Below are 22,034 nucleotides of genomic sequence, written 5' to 3'. Positions count from 1 at the left end.
TTTGAGTAATAACGATCTTCTCATTTCTTATCAGTTTCTCAGAAGTCAGAACCCTGGCTCCACGGAATACTTACCTTATATCTCTCTGAAACCTTACACTTTGGGACTCCGGATCTCTCACTCTTCACTAGTAGAAAACACGGGTAATCAAGACTGCAGCATTTCACTTATTTGGGAAGGATGTAAACTACTTTCATTAACATCCCTCTCTATTTGTAGGTTCCGAACACCATACTCCAGCTGAAGCACTCCGGGATAGACTTGCCTCCAGATAACCACATACCAGATCGCTGAGGAATCGATAGAGGCGCCGCAGGGTTTTATTCCCCAGAGGGTTTCCCTGGAAGCCCTGTCAGCTCTTTGCTATTTTGGCAGGAGGGGACAGGCCGACTAGGAGGATTCTCTTATCTTCTACTGCTGTATCTACCCAGGTCAGTGCTGTAACCTGTTACGATTTATGATCATATTATGTTGAGATATCACAAGTTTCACAGCTACTGGATGCCAGATCCCCTCCTCATCTTTCTGCGACAACACTGCCCCCACTGCCACATTTGATGCATCTGTCTCTACTTGAAAAGGCTTCCCGAGTCGGGGTGTCTCAAAACTGGGGCCGAATTAAAGGCGTCCTTTAACTCTTGAAAAGCTCTTTCCGCTTCCTCATTCTAACTGAAACTTGTGGCTTTTCTCAACAATTTTGTTATAGGTGCAACAATTTGAGAAAAATTTGAAATGAACCTGCAGTAAAAGTTGGCAAACCCCCATGAAGGATTTGATATCTTTTATACATTTAGGAGCTGGCCACTCTGTGACTGCCTGCGCTTTTGAATTGTCCATAACAATGCCTGTGGGAGTCAAAATGAATTCCAAAAACTCGTCCGTTGTAGTGTGAAACGCACATTTCTCTAGTTTTACATACAATTAATATTCCTGCAATTTGTTCGACACTGCTCTCACATGCTCTACATGCTGGTCTCTTGAAGATGAATAAATCAAAATGTCATCAATATACACATGGGGAAACACATCAATGAACTCACTCAACAACCTCCTGCATGAAGTATTGTAAAGCGGCTGCAGCATTACACAATCCGGAAGGCATCACTAAATATTCAAATGGCCCAAATTTTGTTCTGAAAGTCGCTTTCCATTCTTCCCCTTCCTTTACCCGTACCAAATGATAAGCACCCCCCAAATCCAATTTGGTATATACCACCGCTGCCCTGATTTGGTCCAATAATACAGAAATTAATGGCAGTGGATACCTATTCTTCACTGTCACCTTGTTCAATGCCTGATAGTCAATACAGGTCCTAAGCGTTCCTTCCTTCTTGGCATGAAAAATAAGGGCGAGTATACTGGTGAAGTGGAATGCCTAATGAAACCCTTCTCCAGCATCTCATCCAAGTACTCTCTCAAGTGTTGATTCTCTGCCTCAGTCAAGGCGTATATCCTGCTACAAGGCAAATTAGCCCCAGATTACAACTCAATCACAAAGTTATAGTGCTGATGATGGGGCAACCTCTCAGCCCCACCTTTGTCAAACACCCCCGCATGTTCAGTGTATTGGGACGGAATCCCTGTCCCCACTGCTCCAACCAACTGTGGTTATTGCCTCCCACACTCCGGTGTTTCAAAGAACACTTCCCGGGTGGCCCAATCAATCCATGGGTGGTGCTGAACTAACCATGGCGTTCCTAAAATGAGACCAAATTTTGGGGCCACTATCAAATCAAACACAATTTCCTCAACATGTCCTGACCCACATCTCATCTGTAAGGGTTGTGTTTGTTGTCGAATAGGGCCAGAAATTAATGGCGACCCATCCACTGATTGCACGCCCTCCACTTGCTGCTTGTCCTGCAATGGCAACCCCAATTGTTTGGCCAAACTGCTATTAATAAAATTCCCTGTAGCTCCAGAGTCTTCCATCGCTGACACCACCTGCTTAGTTACTGCAAAGATTAACATCACCAAATTGTACTCATGTGAATTCTTGTTTCCAACAATATTTGCTACCCAACCTGGGCACTTTACTCCGTACGTGCCCGACACCTGAGTTTCCCCTAAAGCCGGCTCAACCCTTTTCCCATCTTCTCCTTGTTCCGGGCCCCTCCTGATCCCTTCTTCGTGGTGTTAGGACAGGTATGAATGTAATGTCCTGGTTGCCCACAATATAGACACAGATTATTAGTCTTGCGTAATTCCTTCTCCGCTTCCGACAAGGGCCCTCTTTCACTCCCAATTTGCATAGGTTCTCCCTCTCCACTCCTGCTTCCTCTCCCCTTATTCAACCTTACAAAGGGTAACCCTTCCGGTTTCTTTTTGTCCCCTTTACGCTCGTTCATGCGGTGGTCATGTCATTCATATGTTTTCTTTTTTTAAACTTTTTAAATTTTATTACATTTGTTAAATGCCCAAAACCTCAGGTATCACAACTTTGTTGCAAGCATCTTTCAATACATTTCAACAGTTATCCATGAAACAGCAAATAACACAAAGTACATTACATAGGTTGATACATTGCATGATCACTTTTACTGTATACAGATTTTGGTAATGGTCGACCCTAAGGAGGCATCTATCTGGTCCTACGGAGGGAAGATGTTTAGGATCAATTAGGTTTAACTAGTATTGGTTGACTAATCAGGTTTTTAGTCGTTTTCTGAAGCATTAGCTGCTACTTCCTACTCTGGAGGATTTGAAACTGGGGACAGCAAGGAGCGACTTTTTATTTGACCTGAGCGTTCTATTAGATTCTTTTTTGCTTATTGAATTGTTTAAGAAGATGGGAGCTTTGCTGGTAAGTCATTTTGGGTAACACACCATGGGCCTCATTACAAGTTAGCCAGTCCGGATTTAACGGTGCCGGTAAACCCATACCGGCACCGTTTACCGGGCCGGCTCATTCTGACCCGCCATTCGGAAACACCATCACCGCAAAGTGGCCCTGCGGTGTCAACGCACTCGGTAGCCCTGTCCACGTAAACAGCGGGACGACTCGGCGGCGCACCGGCAATGTGTAACACCAGGAACATTACGAGTAGCACGGACACGGAAACACCACCATGATCATGGCAGAAAACTGTGAACACCGTGTCCGTACCGCCGGCACCGCGGACATGGCGTTAAACATTAGCAGGTGAGCTGAAACAGGCCCCAGGTGTGTTCAATCAGGCCAGCTGCAGATCATAGGCCACTGGGAGCCTACAAAAGGGCCACACCCAAGCCACCTTCCAACACAACCATGCTGTCAGGATCCCTAGCGGCAATTGGGATAGGGAACCTGCAAGCAGCAGTGCAGATTGAAGCAGCACTGTGGCAGAGGAGGAGGCGGCGAAGGCGCAGGAGGCAAATCGGGAACCCGGTGGCCATACAAAACATCAATGTGCAGCAGGTACCACCCCGCAGGCAGCCAGCAATACCCCGCCTCAGGGCCTCACCCTGGAACCTGACCCCAAGTCAGATACATACATTGTACCAGCTTGACAATGCCTCAATCATATCCATCATCACTCTCATCGAAGAGAACATCAGCAGCCGCATCAGCATCCAGACTGAAATCCCCCCCTCCTGAAAGTAGTTACCGTACTGCATTTCCTAGCCACCGGAACCTATGAGCACACTGTTGGGGAGCTGCACCGGCTGTCAGAACCTTGCTTTTCCAGGTTACTGGTCCAGGTACTGGATGCGCTGCTGCACCATGCGTCAGAGCACATTTCCCTACCCCGTACCCCTGCCCAGGTCATTGCCACCAAAGTGGCCTTCCATGCTATTGCCGGCATGCCCAGTTTCATAGGCGCATTAGATTCACGCACATGGAGTTGACTGTCAGACATGCAATTGAGGCGGTGTACCTCAATCGGAAGCAATTCCACTCACTGAACGTCCAGATGGTCTGCGATGCCCAACAAGCCATCACGTATTGCTGTGCACGTTTCACAGGGTCCACACACGACTCAATGCCTTCCGGAATTCTACATTGCCACGCTAGATGGAACGTTATGCGGGGCAAAGCACATGGCTGTTGGGTAAGTACAACTGCCAATGCATGACCCCTGTGTATTGGGAGGGGGAATAGTTAAGGCTCACAGTGTCCCAGGCAGTTGGGCCAGCACAACTGCCAATGCATGAGCCCTTTGTATTAAGTGGGGGGATAGTCAAGGCTCACAGTGTCCCAGGCAGTTGGGCCAGCACAACTGCCAATGCATGACCCCTGTGTATTGCGCAGAGGGAATAGTCAAGGCCCACAGTGTCCCAGGCAGTTGGGCCAGCACAATTGTCAATGCATGGCCCCTGTGTATTGGGGGGATAGTCAAGGCCCACAGTGTCCAAGGCAGTTGGGCCATCACAACTGCCAATGCATGACCCCTGTGTATTGGGGGGGGATAGACATGCACCAATAGACAAGCACCAGTATCCACACAGCTCAATGCGGCAACTTGATTATTACACCATGCCATGTCACGCAAAGAAGCCTTGCCCATCTCCATGTACACTCTAGCCATGGGGTGGCACTACATGCAAAGGCAACATGAGTGCCTCCCCCGCCTGATGTACATTTGCTACTGCCATGCACACGATCGGCGCATCTCGTGCTATGTGCAGTGGCCACATCTTTGCAGTGATCTGTGTCTGCCTGATGCAGATCTGCCCATCACATCACAATGCCGGAGGCACCCACCACACTGAACACGTACATTACAATGATTGGAACATGTTCCTGCCTAACGTCACTCCACGAATCTGAGCATCACAGAACCCAGCATGGAAATGTGATCCAAGTGTGCACAATAGATGAGTCAAACATCGGCTTACCAGAAGGGGCATCTATGGACTGCATCTGATACAGACAGTGATACCACAAACAGTAACATGACCCTTACTTTCACCCCCATGCAGGTGATGCCGGATATGCACTCACGCCATGCCTGATGACGCCCATACGACGGCCACAAAACTGGCATGAGGAGGCCTAAAACAGGGCACACATACGTACACGTGGTGTAATAGAGTGGACCTTTGGACTGCTGAAGGCCAGGTTCCGCTGCCTGAGCAGATCAGGTGGCGCCTTGCATTACAGCCAGGTGAAGACAAGGAAAATAGTACTTGCATGTGCTATGCTGCACAACGTGTGCATACGCAGGTACATTCCACTCCCCCCCCGGACATCGAGCCAGCAGATGAGGAGGATGATGAAGATGGTGATGGGATGGGTGCACTACCAGGCCAGGGTGCCATTGATGGACAACATGCACGTAGTGCACTCATACACAATTTCTTCTGATGTGCCACATGTACGCATTCAGCACTTCATGTTGTTGAATTAAATGCACATGAAATGAGAATGTCCACTCGTCATTTGCTTTTGCACACCACTATATTGTTGGATTAACAGGGGAAACAGGGTTGGGATTACAATGTACACCACACATGATGTTCCCACCCACCAACCAGGCCCAAACTGACAAACCCCCACAAAGGACAACCCCACCTCCCCAACGTTCCAACCCACCAACCAGGCCCAATCTGACAAACCCCACTAAGGACCACCCCCACCTCCCCAATGTTCCCACCAACCAACCCATCCCAACTTGTGGGCCAACAGTACCGCAATGCACAGCCTATTTTCGGCCGCGCTTGTGCCCATGGTTGTCCCTCCCAGAGGCACCTGCCAGCCGTGATGACCTCCTACGAGGGCTGCTGGTCACAGAACTCAAGGGTGTGCTGCTGGCGGAGGCCACAGCAGGGTTGATTGCTGGCACACGGCCCATGAATGTCTGCTGGGCAACCAACATTGTCTCAGCAATGTTAGACATAATGTTGTTGCCCTCCCTGACCCGCCATGATATCGCCATGTTTGTAGTGGCAAATCGCACATGAGAGGCGGTGCACAGAGGTGGCAGTGCTCTCCCGTTGTAGACAGGCCTACTCCCGTTGCAGCCTCGCCTCCTAGAGCTGTTGCTGAGCAAGTTGTGTCAGACTGGCTTGATGCTCCTCGATGCACTGTAGGCGGGCGCTGAGTTCCTGGATGGAAGGTGTGGGGGAGCGCATCGGTCTGTGTAGTCCCATGGGGCTGAATGTGGCCAGCTGTTCTGGAGTGGTGTTGCCCCCTTCATTTGAATTCTCGGGTGTGTCAGCGCCCTGTTCTCCTGGCGCACATTCGACGCTAGCTGCGTCGTTGCTGTTTGGCCCACAGGCACTGGTGGGTGCAATGGAACGGGCTGCAGATGTATTCGGCGTTGGCACATGCTGGACTGCAGACACAGCAGGGATGGTGATGTCTGTGTAGTCGCGCACCGTCGTCGTGGCGGATGCTTGTCTGCCGGAGGTGCTGGCAGTGTCGTCCTAGGATTGCTTTGTCAGACAGCCTCATGCAGTCCCCCTTGCCGTTGGCTGTTGTTCTGAGTCACTGTTGGTTGGGGAATGTAGGGCATGCTGTTAGTCATGTGACAGGATGTGAATAGGGCTGTCGCATGCAACGCACTCCTCATACTTCGTCTACTTGCAAGTACACACATTGATGGGTGATGCACTCAGGTGTGTTGATTACGGCTTGCACACAGTTGCACGCCGTCTGCCTGTCCCGGTGGTGTTGTCACATGGGGGTTTTAGGTGTGGTGGGGTCAATGGTCGATGTGTTGTGTGCCTCGTGCCCCTAGTCCCTGGCTGGGGTGGGGGGTGGTTGATGGTGGATGTGTTGTGTGTCTCTAGGCCCTGGCTGGGGCTGGGGGGTGGTCACAATGGTCAATGAGTTGTGTGCCTCTAGGCCCTGGCTGGGGGGGGGGGGGTCAGTGGTCGATGTGTTGTGTGCCTCTAGGCCCTGGCTGGGGGGTCAATGGTCGATGTGGTGTGTGCCTCTAGACCCTAGCTTGGGGGTGCAGGGGGTGATGGTGGTTGTGTTGTGTGCCTTTAGGCCCTGGCTGGGGTGGTCAATGGTGGATGTATTATGTGCCTCTAGGCCTTGGCTGGGGGGGGGGAGGGGGTTGATGTGTTGTGTGCCTCAGGCCCTGGCTGGGGGGGGGGGGTTGATGGTGGATGTGTTGTGTGTCTCTAGGCCTTGGCTTGTGGGGGGGTTGATGGTGAATGTGTTGTGTGCCTCTAGGCCCTGGCTTGGGGGGGGGGGGATCAATGGTCGATGTGTTGTGTGCCTCTAGGCTGGCGGGGGGGCTGGTCTCCCTTCATTCACACTTATGGCTTTGCACTCTGTGTACTTACCGGCCTCACCAGGTGTGCCTGCTCCAACCTCTGACTCATTGACTCCCTCAATCCCCTCAAGGTGCATGATGGTGCTGCACTTCTCCTCCCAAGTCTGGAGCTTCAGTGGGGAATGTGGTCCCCCTCCTGTGCCAGTGCTGTGCTGCCTGTGTGCTGCCAACAGGTTACGGGCACGCAGCCGCAGATCGTCCCACTACTTGTGGCAGTCCTTGACCGTCTGCACTGTTACGCCCACAGCTGTGCAGCCTCTGCATATATCCCTTTTCTCCTCTGCTGCGTGCAATACCTCTGATTTGCACTGAACAGTGCTGGTGCATTTTCAATGATGTGCTCCACGAGCACGGTCAGCCCCGCCTCGCTGAAGCGTGGTTTCCGCTGGCGAATGGCTGAGACCCTTGATGTCATGGCAAAAACTGGATTTCAGCAGTCACAGGAGCTGTGTGCCTTGTGGTTGCAGAGGATTGCAGTGGATTGAGCTTTTTGTAATGGCCGCTGCTGCCTTTCCAGTTTTCGCGATTGCAGTATTTCCGGTTCCAGTATTTTCGCATCCGCTGATTCCGGCATGGCTGTGGCGGACACGGATGTTGCGCTATTATGTGGCCCGTGATTCCGTATCCGTGGTTGTTTCCGAGATGGCGGTGTATCCGGTTCCGCACTGATCGTGGCATGCGACCATCAACCCGTGATATTGCCTTGTTTCCGCATGCTTGCGGTCGCGCAAACACTATCACCGCCATCACGGTAAGACCGGATTTTGGACCCGGTAATTTGTAATGAGGCCCAATGATTTAAAGATGATTCTCGCCTTGATTAGTAGCCAATGAGTCTCCCGCCTAATGTTGGAGATGTGGTCAGACTTCCTGATTCCTAGGGCTGCTCGTAGTGCTTTATTTTGCATTAATTGTAGTTTCCCTAGGTTGGAGTTGGAGGTCCCTAGTAGGAGTATGTTACAGTAGTCCAACTTGGATAGTATTAATGCTCTGGCTAGAGTAACACAGTTTGAAGGCGTGAGGTACTGGCGGCTCAGGGAAATCAGTTTGGAGGTGTAGGAAGTGGACGCCGATAAAGCGCTTACATGCCTGGTCATTGTTAGGTTAGCATCTAAATAAACTCCTACGGTTTTGACCTGTTTCGATACTGGGATCAGAGAGCCATCAATGTTGATGGCTGTGTAGTCTGAATGGAGGGCGCTGATTTTAGTTTGGGAGCCCACAATGTGAATATCAGTTTTCTCATTGTTGAGGCAGATGCTATTCAGGGCCATCCAGTTTTGGATTATTGCGTATATCTTGTTGATGATCATCATATCCTGGGCACAATCTCCTGAGATGGGTATGAGGATCTGGGTGCCATCTGCAAAGTTAGTGTTGATGACACCAATAGCGTCGAGACGAGAAGTTGGGTGTACGCATTGTATAAGGTGGGGGAGGGACAGAACCCTTGGGGTACCCCAATGGGGACTGGTATGGCATCAGCAGCCTCTTTACCAATGCTTGCTCTGGACGTGCGTTCGGCTAGAAATGATTTCACCCAGAGGGTGGCATCTTTAGAGAAACAGAAATCATTGGCTAGAGTAGCGCAAAGTTTATCATGGTCCACTAAGTCTAATGCAGATAAGTCTAACAGCAGTAGTATGCAGAGTTTGCCTGAGTTCCTGATGGTGTCTATCTGGATTTTCAGGTCCAGGAGAGCCGTTTCTGTACTGTGGCTGGGTCTGAAACCAGATTGTCTAGCTCCAAGGAACTGGTTTTGTTCAAGATGGTCTTGAATTTGGTTGTAAGCTATTTTGTCGATGATCTTGAGCAAGAACGGTACCGTGGTTATTTGTCGATAGTTGGTGGGTACTGTTGGATCGAGAAATGTTTTTTTCAGCAATGGGGTCACTCATGCTTCATTATACTTGCCGGGACTATGTTTGTATTGAAAGACGCATTCACAAAGTTATTAATAATGGGGGTGAGGAGAGAAGCACAGAGTTTAACTAGGTGGCCTGGAAAGTTATCGCCTTTGCACTTTGAGGCTTTTAGTTTAGAGATGGTGTCTGCCACTGTGTCTTGGGTTACTGGGGAAAATTGGAATTGCAAGTTCACATTTTCCTTAGTTTTATTGAAATTGGTGATGGACACATTTTTTTCGGCTAAGATTATTCTTTTTGTGATGATTTTCTTTTGGAGTAGATCAATTTTGGAGGCTAAAGCATTTTGTATGGTAGTGCACCATTTCTTACTGGAGTTAGTAGGAGTAGTGGCTGGGATTGGGTTTTCAGGTTCTTTATGAATGGAGAATAGCTCTTTAGAGTTGGAGGTGGCGTTGCTGATAGGCGTGTTATATGCCTTGGCTTTGTGGGTTATAATTGCAGCTAGGTAGGTTTTGTTAGCAGCTTTGAAGGTGTTGGCAGAGTCTATTTTAGGGGATTATTTTGTTGATATGTTCGAGTGATCTTTTAGTTCGTCTTTACAAGACTAATTCTTCATTAAACCAGAAACTTGTTCATTTGTTGGCACGTTGTGTTTTGGTTGTTAGCAGTGCTACCGTGTCAATAGTGGCTGTAAGGCACTTGTGGTAGGTTTCTGCAAGGAGACCGGGGTTGTTGCTAGTAACCTTATTGGAGGATAACGCATCAGTTATAAAGGGGGCTAGATTCTCAGCTGTTAGCTTACGAATATTTCTTGTTTCGTGAGTATCCGTTGCCTTAGTCCTTGGGGGGCCTATCTCCTTTCTGATAAGGGAGAAGTTGATGCTATGGTGGTCCCTAGTAGCCGCACAATTACTAGGTTGGGCTCCACTTGTGCAAATGCATCCTTCAATTCCTACCTCAAACCTTGATAAAACAACACCGTCTATTCTCTAGCCAATCTGTCTCAATTACCAATCTATTAAACTCTGTCACGTATGACACCAAGTCGCGTGTTCCCTGCCTTAAGTCCAATAATTCTTTGTCCTGCGCCAAAGACACCTCACGTCTATCAAATAGCCTTCCAAATTCTGCCAGAAATCTATCCCAGTTATACAGTAATGGCTCATCCTTCTGAACCATGGGCATAGCCCATGCTGCAGCATCCCCGGTCAAATACGAAATTACAAATGCCGTCCTGGCCTGAATGGTTTCAAAGGCAGCTGGTTTGCATAGGAAATGTAATCTACATTGGGTCAAAAACATCATATATATTGGGAGACCTCCTGCGAACTGTTCTGGTGCTGCCAATGGCACACTACTTGGTGGTTGTACAATAACGGTAGAGGCCCAGCCTTCCATTACTGAGGAACCCGGCAGTGGATGTTTCCAAGGGAGTGCCTTGTGCCACCAACCCCTGCACTCAGGCTTTCAAAGTGCTGGACTCTTGTCTTGCATGTGCTAATTCCAACTGAATCCCCTGCAAGGCCTTTAGCACTTCGGCTAAAGTGGGAGGATTCGACTCCATTTGGCCTGGGTGGTTCAAATACCCCGAAATCAGGGGGCGGCTTATTATGTCAAGAAACAAGAGATGTGAGGGTATCGACACCCTCGCCCGAACCACAGAAGTCAAATAGTTCGGCCCTCCCACCGTGGTTGGCACAGGCCCCTGAATGTTAGTAAAAACAGGTAACCACGTGGCAGGCTATGGGGGTACTGGGATTAGGGAGAGGTTGTGGATAGGTAGGGGGTTGAAGGGAGACCGGAAAGAGGGTAAGGGTAATGTAGTTTTGGATAGGGTTGGGGGAGGGTAGGAAAAAGAAACACACATATCATCATTTAACACTCCTAACCCATTCCTACAAATGACCCTGTTTGTCATCAGTTCCTAACATAACCTACTATAACCCATAACCCTACCTAGTATATTGCAGTTTAGGAGTTGCACTATACAAAACATGACATGAGCACATGAAACAAAGCGCAACTAAACATGAAGCGTGTGAAATCAACCCAAAAGACCACATGGAAGCACATATCATTGAACTCAACCTAAACGTGCCCCCTTAAGCAGAAAGTGGTTTGCAGTATGTGTAACACATTTTGGCACAAGAGCAAACATAATGAAACGCACAAGGGATTTTTCCCTCCATGAATGGATAAACACATGGCCCGTTGGGCAAGCATGAGCGAACAAAAACCGCACAGAACATTCAAGGATTGTCCCATTTATATTTACATGCTATGGCTGTAAACAAAATAGACACCTGATCATCTAATAGCTTGGTGCTTGTTCGCGTGTGTCTCCTGCGACTTGTAATTGTCGTACAAACAGAAAACCTGCAGTCCTCCCCGTTCTTAATACGCTCGTAAATCAGAGAAAGTAATGAATCATGCGGCAGAGTCCATAGCTCTCCGCTCCTCAATGGGAGTAGCGCACCGCCAAGGAAAGGCCCCCAAAGCAGTTTTAAGCAAACCCAAATCACTTAACTGAGTGTCTGGGCCCCCGCAGGACGACCCGGACAAGAAGCGGTAGGGCGTTGTATGCACCGGACCAGCCTCATGCTCACCACCGCAGCCCGAGATGAAGATACTGCAGCATTCCTTCGGCGTCCGTGTCAGTCTAGAATTCCCCACGCCAACGTCTGAGACCGCCCGTGCTGGATAATCTTCAATAATCCGCACCTGGGCGGGCGGGCGTGGGTGGGTGGGCGGCCAGCCGGCCGGCCGTAAAATCGTCTCCCTCTAAAGGTTACAGTTGTTCATGTGCACGAAGCGCAAGGACTTCAGCCTACCCCAAGGGATGCTGGGAACTTGTAGTTCTTTCCTTACAACCTGCCTTAAACATGCAACGCACGCCTCCTTCTCCCCCAGCCAAAATTTCAGACAACTGCAAAGCTCAGTTTATGAATCTATTTGTCCTTTCCACAAGCCCCTTGAAGGGGGGTGAAAGAGACTTGCTTTTATCTGTTTTATATTGTGAGTGCGCAAGAACACTGCCATTACTCTGGACACTAACTGAACGTTGTTGTCCGTTACCATCTCTTTGGGCAAGCCTTCTCTTTGAAAAATGGAGGTACAAATTCCACCTCAACCCATTTCAATAGGTAGTCCCCTGTCACCACACCATACTTGTTGTTGGATGACATGGGGCCTCATTACACGGAATGCGGTAAGGGTTTACCGCTACCGGTAAGGGTACCGGTAAACCCTTACCGCCTTACTACGTAGTCCCTTTGCTAATAGCGCCATGGTTACCGCCTACCGTGTAATGAGGCCCACGGTCTCTTGCGGTCCTATGATGTCCAAGCCCAACTTGTGTCATACTCCTTCGGGAGTCTCAGTGGGTATCAACAGGGCTTGTTGAGTTTCAAGTCTTTTATCACTGTTCATGCACTCATGACATCTCTCTATCATCGCTCTTATCTCTTGATCCATGCACGGCCATCATTTCGATTCTCACACCCTGCGCCTGGTCATGTTACCCCCTCAGTGGCTTGCATGCGCTCGACACAGTATCAATTTCCGCATTCAAACGGTAGGTATAACCTGATCCCCTATCATCAGTAGCTCATCAGCCTCGTATATGTCTTCACTCACCTTACAATAAGGTCTTAATTCTTCCGGAATGGTCCTTTCACTGGGTCAACCATCCTGAGCCCAGTCGGCAACCCTTCTCAGGGAGACCTCTTTGGCCAATTCTTCTCTCCATTGGCTGTCACTCATCTCTAGGAATTCTCTGCTTCTCAGTTCATTCACGGCCACTGCCACACATTCATCCTGAAGAAATGTGGTGGCTGGCTATTTGTGCTCCAACAGACATGGCATGCAGTCTGCTTGCGTGTTCTTGCACCCTGCTATATGTATTATTTTATATGTGTACTCTTGTAGCTTAGCTGCTATCCACGCAAATCGCAGAGTCGAGGTCTTCGTGCCTCCTGGGCACAGCATGTGGATCAACGGTTTATGGTCGGTGACCAAGGGAAACTTTGTGCCCTACATGTATGACCTAAAGTACTCCACTGCCCAGGCACAGGCATGCATCTCCTTTTCTACCATGGAGTAGTTACTTTCAGCATCAGACAGGGCCTTAGATGCGAGTGCGACCATGTACTCAACGTTGCCTTTCTTCTTCGTCGACGTGGCTCTTAGCCCATATGCACTGGCGACTGTAGTTATGTAAGTGTCCAACTCGGTTGAATGGTCTTAGACTTGGGGCATTCAATATTCTTCACTTGACTTCTTCAAACGCTGACTTTTGTTTTAGACTCCACTCGTAATTTGCGCCTTTTCTCAGTAATCCTCGCAGCGGAGCTGTGGTCTTCGAAAACCGGGGTACAAACTTGGTAGAGTACTCCACAAGACTCTGGTACAGGGGCCCTGTTAATAGCTTGTAGAATGTTCTCTTTTGGACTAACTCCGACTCTTGAGATTTTGTCCACTTCTTTTGCCCCAATTATGCACTTTTCCAATCTGAGGCGTACTCTGCCTCTTGCAGTTTCTACAAAACGTTTCTTAGGGTCCTATTGTGTGTCTCAGCATCGCCAGCATAGATGAGGATGTCATCCTGGAAGTATGACACGTTTCATACATTAACCCATCGTCCTTTGGAATGCTGACGCAGCCCACGGTAATCTAGATGGCATGCCTTTGTACTGAAAGGTGCCAAACGGCGTGATGAATGCTGTTAATGGCCTGGACTCCTTATGAAGACTTATCTGGTGGTACGCATTGCGCATGTCTAATTTGGAGAAAAATCTGGCTTCCTTCAGCTTAAGTATCAATTTGTTGATACTGGGCAGTAGGTAACTGTCTGTTATTACCTCCATGTTTAAACTGTGTAGATCGATGCACACTCTAATTTCATTGGAATGTTGTTTCTTAATACGACTGGACTCAACCATTCAGAGGGTCCTGCGGTTTCAATGGTACCTTCTTTGACTTTCTTAGTTAGTTGGGTTTGCAATGTGCCTCTTGCAGTTGCAGGCCCTGGCCTCACCTTATGATTGACCCGAACTGCGTTGGACTTCAGCCTGATTTTGTGGACATCATTTTTTTATGTTCCCTGGGACTTCAGAGAACAGTACAGGGAATTAATCTCTCATTCTGTTGCGCTTCCTGTTTTGATCGCTAGTACTTGGTCGTCAGTGCTGGGATTCAGTCTCATGTTCAGTTTGTGCTGGTCATCCCACCCCAAAACGGCCAGGCCTTCTTCGGATAGATAGACCTTGGTCGTCGTTTGTCTGCCCTTGAATTCAATGCTCGAATTGTTATAGCCCAACAGGTCCATTGACGCTCCCCGAACACTGTGGATCTGTGTTTGGTTCTTCTGACTTCCACTACCTGATGTCCCACCTTGACCTTGTATAGGCAGTATGCTAAGGTCAGAGCCTAAGTCTGCCATTACACAAGCCTCATTACCATCCACTTTTATGTCACAATGCAGTTTGTCTCTTATCACCTTCGAGCTGTTCACCATAATTACTGTAGGCCTACCATCATCAGCTTCTTCGACACCACTTGCATACCCGTCGCCTTTTATGTAGGTGAGTTTTCTTCTGTTTCCATCTGCAGGCTATGGCGATGTGCCTGAACCTTCTGCAATTCCAGCACTCTTTACTTCTCGCAGGGCATTCCCTGTTGTTTGCTAAATGATGTGTGCTGGTGCATCTGTGACACTTCAAGGTCTCTCTCCTCTTCCCCATTTTTCGTTGACGAAATCACACCTGGGTCTGTCACATTGCCCTTTCCATTGCACTGCGTTCACGTCAGCGGCCAGTGAGGTTCCCGCCATTTCCTTGCGCCTGTTTGAGGTTACTTCCTCTACTCTTGCAATCTGAATAGCCTTATTCAAAGACAGTTATTTTTCGAGGATGAACTTGTCCTGCACCTTTCTACAATTTGTGTGCACCACCAGCATGTCACAGATCATATTCTCAGCATTGTCGCCAAAGCTGCATTATGCTGCCAGCTCTCTCATTTTGAGTGATATAATCGTCCAGAGGCTCTGCATTTTCCTGCTTTCGTATGTAGAATTTTAGACGGTGTGGTATGGTGTTCTCTTTATTATTGGAGAATCTTTTCACTATTCTGTGCACTGCTTCTTTGAAGGCATCATCATCGTCCCCCTCTGCCGATTCAGGCCTGCAAATATTCATTGCCCTTCGACCCCCATGGCATTGAACAGCATTGTTTTCTCCCTACCCACAGCGTAGTCCAGACATCCCACAGCCTCCAGATACGTGTTGAACAAGGGCTCCCATTGCAGCCATTGTATCGCGGTCCTACCTGGGGATTGGAGAAATGCTTGCGGAGGCGTCGCACCTTGCATGACAGAGCCGAAAAGGTTTTGTTTTCTGGATCCTCATCACCAATTATGTCGTTTTTTTGGGGTGGTGCCCCCCCAAACCCTCCTCCCCCACCTATTTGTATCTATTCCTGACCCCCCAAACCCCTTATCTGCCCTTTCCCACCCCCCAAAAATTTTGATGAGCTTTTTCATAATTCTATACTCATAAAAAATTAAGTTGTAAAAATGACTGGCGATGAAAGGACGGTATACCGCCTTTATAATCCTGATATGAAGTCCTACCGTTGCTTTACTGCCAGCATGTAGTGTCTTAAACATGGGTCTCTTATTAGTCTGCACATAAGGCCACAGTCTATTGGCGGGAGGCACAGTGGAGAGCGTCCTCTCAAGCCCTCGGTTCGTTCATAATCTGCTTTGTGTGCTGGGCTGCGCACTGTGCCTCTATAGTCCTGTGAGATCACGTGTGGGCTGTGATCTCACGAGACTGCCTCTCTACATACGCTTTACCACTAGCTTGTTTGCTTTTTACAGAACATACCTTTAGTTCAAATGTTCAAGAAATGCATCCTTGACGCTTTTTCTTTCTCCCAACCCAAATATAGAATCAGCTCAGGCCAGACATTCAAGCACACCAGTTTCCCAAGTCACAGCTAGGCAGACACACACACAGCATCAGTGGCTAAGGTGCTCAGTTTGCAAACACATTTCTTTTATCAGGGGCAGAGCCTTTCATTTGCAAGAGGGAACATTTCCAACTCAGAGTTCGCAAAGCACCAGTTACCCTGCAAATCAGTGAGTTAAAGTCTGGACCACAAGGCACCCCTTCAAAGATTTGTTCATATCCATGATGTCTACTATCTTGACATGCAAAAATATAGAGTTGCTTTAAGTCACTAATCAAATGTTATCAACATCATGAATAACAACGAGATGGAGGTTTGTGAGCTGGAATCTGCATATCTATCTTTGTTTATTACACAACTTATTTTATTACATATGTTAAATCACTGAGTACAGTGGGGTTAACTAGACCTTTCAGGTTGGCTTTATCTTGCATTATGGGACTTATAGTTTTCCATTCAGGGTGTGAAAATTAAAGCCACAATGATAATCTTTTGGTTTAACATGTTGCTATAAGGATTTATATATGGTCATGTGGCTTTATTATGCAATTTGTGTTTTTTGTAAGTAAACTCGAAGACATTATTACTGTAGACCTTGAAATCCAACAATTTGAGCCGACCTCCCACTCATCATTTTTGGATGCAGACATCCAACCACTGCCTAAGGGGGTAATTTTGTTTTTTAAATAAAAAATAGGTTGCAGATAATGCATTTGAAAAAATGTGCTTAGTAACATTAGTTAAAACTAGTGTAGTAACTTAAGAAATTGGCCCACACAGGCCAAAAAGTGGTCTATTTGTCAAAAAAACAGCTCTTAACAGAATCATGGGTTGGCACTTTGTGCATTGCCTTCTTGCCCTAAAGACCAGTCCTAGCCTGACAAGGGCTACACAATTGTACCACTAAAAATGCTTATTTGGCCAAAATCATATATGCTTCTTTTTTTTGCATAACCAATTCATTTGTCTTCTAGTTAAATACTTGTATTACATTTTTTTGAAGAATAATAATCTGGTAATTACGATAGATTAATTATATCATAAAACTAAGCATGTATTATGTAATACATCAGGTCTATGAAAAAACAAGAACTATAAACTTTAACCATGAATCAATAGATATCATACACTTATTGAATTGAAGTTAATACATATGGAATATGGCAAAAGCAAGTAATAAGAATCATAGGCTTAACACAAAAGACAAGCTTAAAGAAACAATGGGGGTAAGCATATGAGGCTTATGACAAAGTAAGTTGTAAACGCTTCCCATTTCCTATAACATTTAGAAATAATTCCACTATAGAAAGCATACATTTTGTTCTATTCTAGGGCAAGAACAAATTGAATTCCACCACAACTCGTAGGATAGATTTTTTGCAGATTTCCAATTAGAGGTAATGAGATTAAATCCTATATAAATAAAAAAGTTACATAAACTCAGTGAAGACAATATATTCATATATGGATTAACTAAAATACCAATGATTAGATGCTTTTGATCCACATCAGTGCATTTTTCTTGCTGGAGTTTGCAGGTATGTTTTCCAAGCTGAAAGCAACGGGATCCCTGCACAGCTTGAGCAGGCCCTGCTCAACTCCCCCGGATGGACAACGCTGGAAGTCCTGTAACTTAGTGGAGATGGTACGGGCTGGCAGTCTGTAAATCTTCTAGTCTCAGTGGAGATGGTACTGTAACGCCCTGCAATCTCACTCGCAGGAGGTGGTACAGGCTAGCAGACTTGCAGTCTTGCTGAGATATGCATATATGAGATATACAGTCTTGCTGAGTGGATATGGGACAGGCTGGGAGTGCCTCAGGTGTACGGCAGGCCACCTCTAGTACCATCCCCTTGCTAGAGGTGCAGGAGTGTGCTCGGATATTGGATGGGCGGCTCAGTTCAGCTTGGATGCAAAGCCTACATTCCTTTGTAGTTGGCTTAAAGTATCTGAATTTAAACTTGGGATAGAGAGAAAGCCAGTGAAGCCTGGGGCTAAGCAAGGTGGTGGTGGTGACCCTTCCCCGGATCTCATATGCCAAGATGTTGCAGTCTATCCAGTTTGCACTGAAGTAGATCGTAGTGGAGCATATTGGCCTTCCATAACTTGGCATTAATGAGGGCAGTGCTGATGACCACATGCAGCGACTGGGCAATGTAGGGAGTTTGTTGAAGGGGATTCTGCACAAAGCATCTGCTTCCACACAGTGATCATTAGTGGTTCAGGTGGGAGCCAAGGTTTCTGATGTGGGTAACCGCACAAGGAGGTAGGTCCCGAAGACAGAAATGGCTTTGTATTTTAGTGGATATGCTCCATCAGCAATGAATTTAAGATAAACCATCCAAATTTATCCAAATATTTTTAGGCCACTTCGGGATGGGGAGTGTCTGTCTGTCCTCCACTGCCTAAAATCTTCACCTAAAAATCATCAGTTAAAGACCGCCATAGGGCACCGATGAGAGGTAGGGCCACCTCAAACAATGAAAACGGATTTGTATTGATAGATTTGATTAGTCCTTAAGCATAATATCACTAAAACACGATTACTTTTAATTATCTTTTGTTACACAGATTTCTCTGAAGAACTTAGAAGAATATTATAATCTATGAACGCTGTATAAGTATTTGCTTTTGCTCCTGAAGAACGGAACTTGAGTCCCGAAACGCGTTGAGCCTGTGTATTTGTACTGAGAACCATAGCATGCAGAGAATGATATCTGTATAATACAATATGCATGTAATATTGTTGCAATAGATGTGGAATAGTGGATAATAGCACTATCAACGAAATACATGTTGATTACAGCATGAAGAAGCATGTACAAATAAATTGTATACATTTTGAAAACTGTGGAAATTATATCACTAGAATAATTTTTTAAGTAATAGAACTAATTAGCAATATTAATAACGCAAAATAAGAGCACAGGGTCCGCTCTCAACTATTGGGAAACCAAATCATATGTGGAAAGTATCAGTGTAATACTAATTAATTACTGTTTGTCTCTTGACAATACCTCGAGTGTGCAGGGGACACGAGTGATCCACAGCCCGTGGACACCCTTTGTCTTTTGTTCTGATGTGGGTTGCAAGGGGGAGCAACCTGCCAAAGTAGGTAAGTGGGAGGTGGAGACACGCAGGGAGAGAACAGCAAGTAATGGCGACCATGGGTGACGACATTGGTCTTCGAGCTGTTAAATTGGAGGCTGCAGTAGTCGAGCGCCTCATTAATGGTAAAACGGCATCTGGTGGCATGGGTAAAGCCGCTGGGGACAGGAGAAATGTTTGGCTCTTGGAGTTGTGATGTGACGGGGAAAGGCATCAAAATGTTGAAGATAAGCATTAGGGCGAATTCCATTTTTAGGGTTCTCTGGGACCACATTGTGTGCCCCCTAAACATTTTGCTGGCTTTGCTGCTTTTTCACACACACCCCATCTTGGAAACACTTAACGTACAAGGAACCTGGTGGCGCACTTGGCATCAGGGTGTGTGCATGGGCCTACCTCGTTCCATCTAGAAAACCACTATCAGCATATATCTGTAGCCATTGCATCTCTGCAGCATATCTACGTAGTCTATATGTAGAGGCTGAAATGGCTGTTGGGTCTAGGAATTGCTCCCCTGACTGTTCGCGCAGTGTTCCCTTCAGTACATTTCTGGCACACGATGCAATTTTCAATAAACTGTGCCACGTGTTCTAACAGATTTGGCAAGAACCACTCTTCTGCTAATGTAGCAGCTAGACTATTTCAAGTCATATGCTCAGGGCAGTGGAGCTGCTCCAGCGCTACCCTCAATAATGCTAGAAGAATAACTGGCTTTCTAGTGCTATCCTGTCTCCAAATTGCCTTAGTGGGGGGATAAAGAACATCACAGCTTTTTCCATAATTCATTCTCTTCTTGTGGTGCTCGACCTTGTATCTCAATTAGCTGAGCAATAGATCTCATTTTGAAGCCCTCCTTTACCAACATGCATCGTCCTGTCATCCGTTTAACACTTTCTATTTAAAAATTAGAAATAGTTGGGCAATAGGCTGCCTTTTTGGCTTCCGAGTCTGAGGTATCGTTTCCGTGGGAAATTATGTCTTCTCTTTTAGTATGCACTGCGTATTTTACGACTGCTAGAGTCAATGGGAGTGCTAGCACTTCAATAAGGTTGTCCAAAAGGGCTGCAGGTTGCACTGGAGTGCTGTCTGTGCGGAGGAAGACCCTCCTTTTCCGGTGTGACAAACCTGTATGTACTGTTGACGTCACATAGGCGGAGTCAGAGTACACTGTCACTTCCTCATCTTCGAATCCCTGAAGCAGTGCGATAATTCCACTAATTCTGCAGCCTTTGCTGAGCAATGCAAAGGCAATCTCGCGCTAGTCACTACCTCAAATTTACCCTCCAAGTTCAGCTTTAGTACTGCTGATCTAGTATGCCTTTCGCCAGTCGTTTGGTCAATTTTTGAAGGACCATCAATACAAACAACTTGCCTCCTCCCGAGGGCGTTATCTCAATTTGGCGAGTTTCATTCTAGTTTTCAGTATACGTTTTGCATCATGTACATAATCATCCTCCCCTACTGGTTCAGCAATGAACATTGCTGGATTCACTGTCTTACATCTGACAATTTTAATCGCAGGATTCGATATAATTACCTCGTATCCTGATGCTCTTTGTGTAGTGAATGTACTTTTAGGCTTCTCTAAAATTGCAAATAATGCAATCTCTATAAATAAAGTTACTGAATACGCCCATTGTTATACTTGACGCCTTTTCAATTGCAAATACAGCAGCAGCTAAAGACAGCTCACAAAGACAATGCCCTTTCATAACTAGATCTAAAATCCCACTATAATAAGCTAATGGTCTATGTCCATGTCCTAATGTCATTTTCTGTAGAAGTACTGCTGTCAAGATTTCTCCATTTGAATGAGAAAACAAATACATTTCATGATAATCTGGAATTTCCAAAACAGGGGCTGTACTGATCACCTTTTTTAATCCTTTAAATCCTTCAGTCATTTCGTCTGTCCTTAATATTTTGCTCTTGTCCACCTGTGCTTCTGTAAGTCCTTTTAAAAGTGGTTGAATATATGTATTGTAATCGAAAACCCAGGCCCTAGCAATAGTTACCATCCGATTCTCCATGTAACACGCAGAGAGAAAGTAAAAAATCAATGTGTGGGGGCGTGGAGATTTAACCAGGACCTTCGCCCCCTAAACAATATAGTCAAAGCTGAGTTTCCTTTAGTTCCAAATCCTGCAACAATATTGGGCAACCTCCCATCTAAGGCCAAGTATTTCACTGTCAAAGATTTAAAGAACGCATTCTTTTCAATTCCGCTTCATGAAGACTCACATGATTTGACTTCCTTTTCATATAGAAATATCCGCCTGAAACATACTCGTTTGTCCCGGGGGTATTGTGAGTCCCCTTTAATCTGTACAAAGTTCTTCAGATGGACTTAGGCAATGTTCAGCTCGAAAGTGCAATAGAACAATATGTGGATGAAATTTTGGTGTGTAGTGAGACAGAAGATGCAGAGAAGATATGGTTAAGCTCAGAAAAAGAATATAAAGTGGACAAAGAGAGGCTGCAATACTGTCAGGAAGAGGTATTGTATATAGGAAAGTTGATTTCTTATGAAGGGAGGAAAGTGACACCTGAGAGAGAAGAAGCAATTATGAAGACCTCAGACCCTAAAACAGGGAGGAAAATGTAACAATTTGTAGGCTTATGTAACTATTGCTAGGGCCTGGGTTTTCGATTACAATACATATATTCAACCACTTTTAAAAGGACTTACAGAAGCACAGGTGGATAAAGACAATTTAAGTTGTAAATTACAGAGTTTAACTTCCTGTGTGGGAAACTTGATTTATGAGCTAGGGAGAATGAATTACCATGAATTAACCAAATTAGAAATGTTTGGGGGGGAAAAAACCAAGACATTTGAACGAAAATGCTGTTCGGTTTTCACTCCCCCAAACATTTCTGA

The 22,034-nt window shown here is 46.4% G+C and overlaps 2 long non-coding RNA genes across 2 annotated transcripts in view; one reads left to right on the top strand and one right to left on the bottom strand.

Moving 5' to 3' along the window:
* The window catches only part of LOC138566745 (uncharacterized), a 210,221-nt gene that overhangs the window by 97,629 nt on the left and 90,558 nt on the right, over positions 1–22,034 (bottom strand). The gene's annotated exons all lie outside the window — the stretch shown is intronic.
* LOC138465369 (uncharacterized) overlaps positions 1–22,034 on the top strand; it is a 48,224-nt gene that overhangs the window by 858 nt on the left and 25,332 nt on the right. Inside the window, exons 2-3 of the long non-coding RNA XR_011267917.1 lie at positions 35–143; positions 220–431. This is a non-coding gene — a long non-coding RNA (uncharacterized lncRNA). The remainder of the gene's footprint in view (positions 1–34; positions 144–219; positions 432–22,034) is intronic.

Source organism: Ambystoma mexicanum, chromosome 1p (assembly GCF_040938575.1).
Source record: "Ambystoma mexicanum isolate Mex_15411 chromosome 1p, UKY_AmexF1_1, whole genome shotgun sequence".
Taxonomy (NCBI): Eukaryota; Metazoa; Chordata; class Amphibia; order Caudata; family Ambystomatidae; genus Ambystoma; species Ambystoma mexicanum.
Note: the sequence above shows the minus strand (reverse complement) of the source record. Positions and strands in the feature narration are given on the sequence as shown.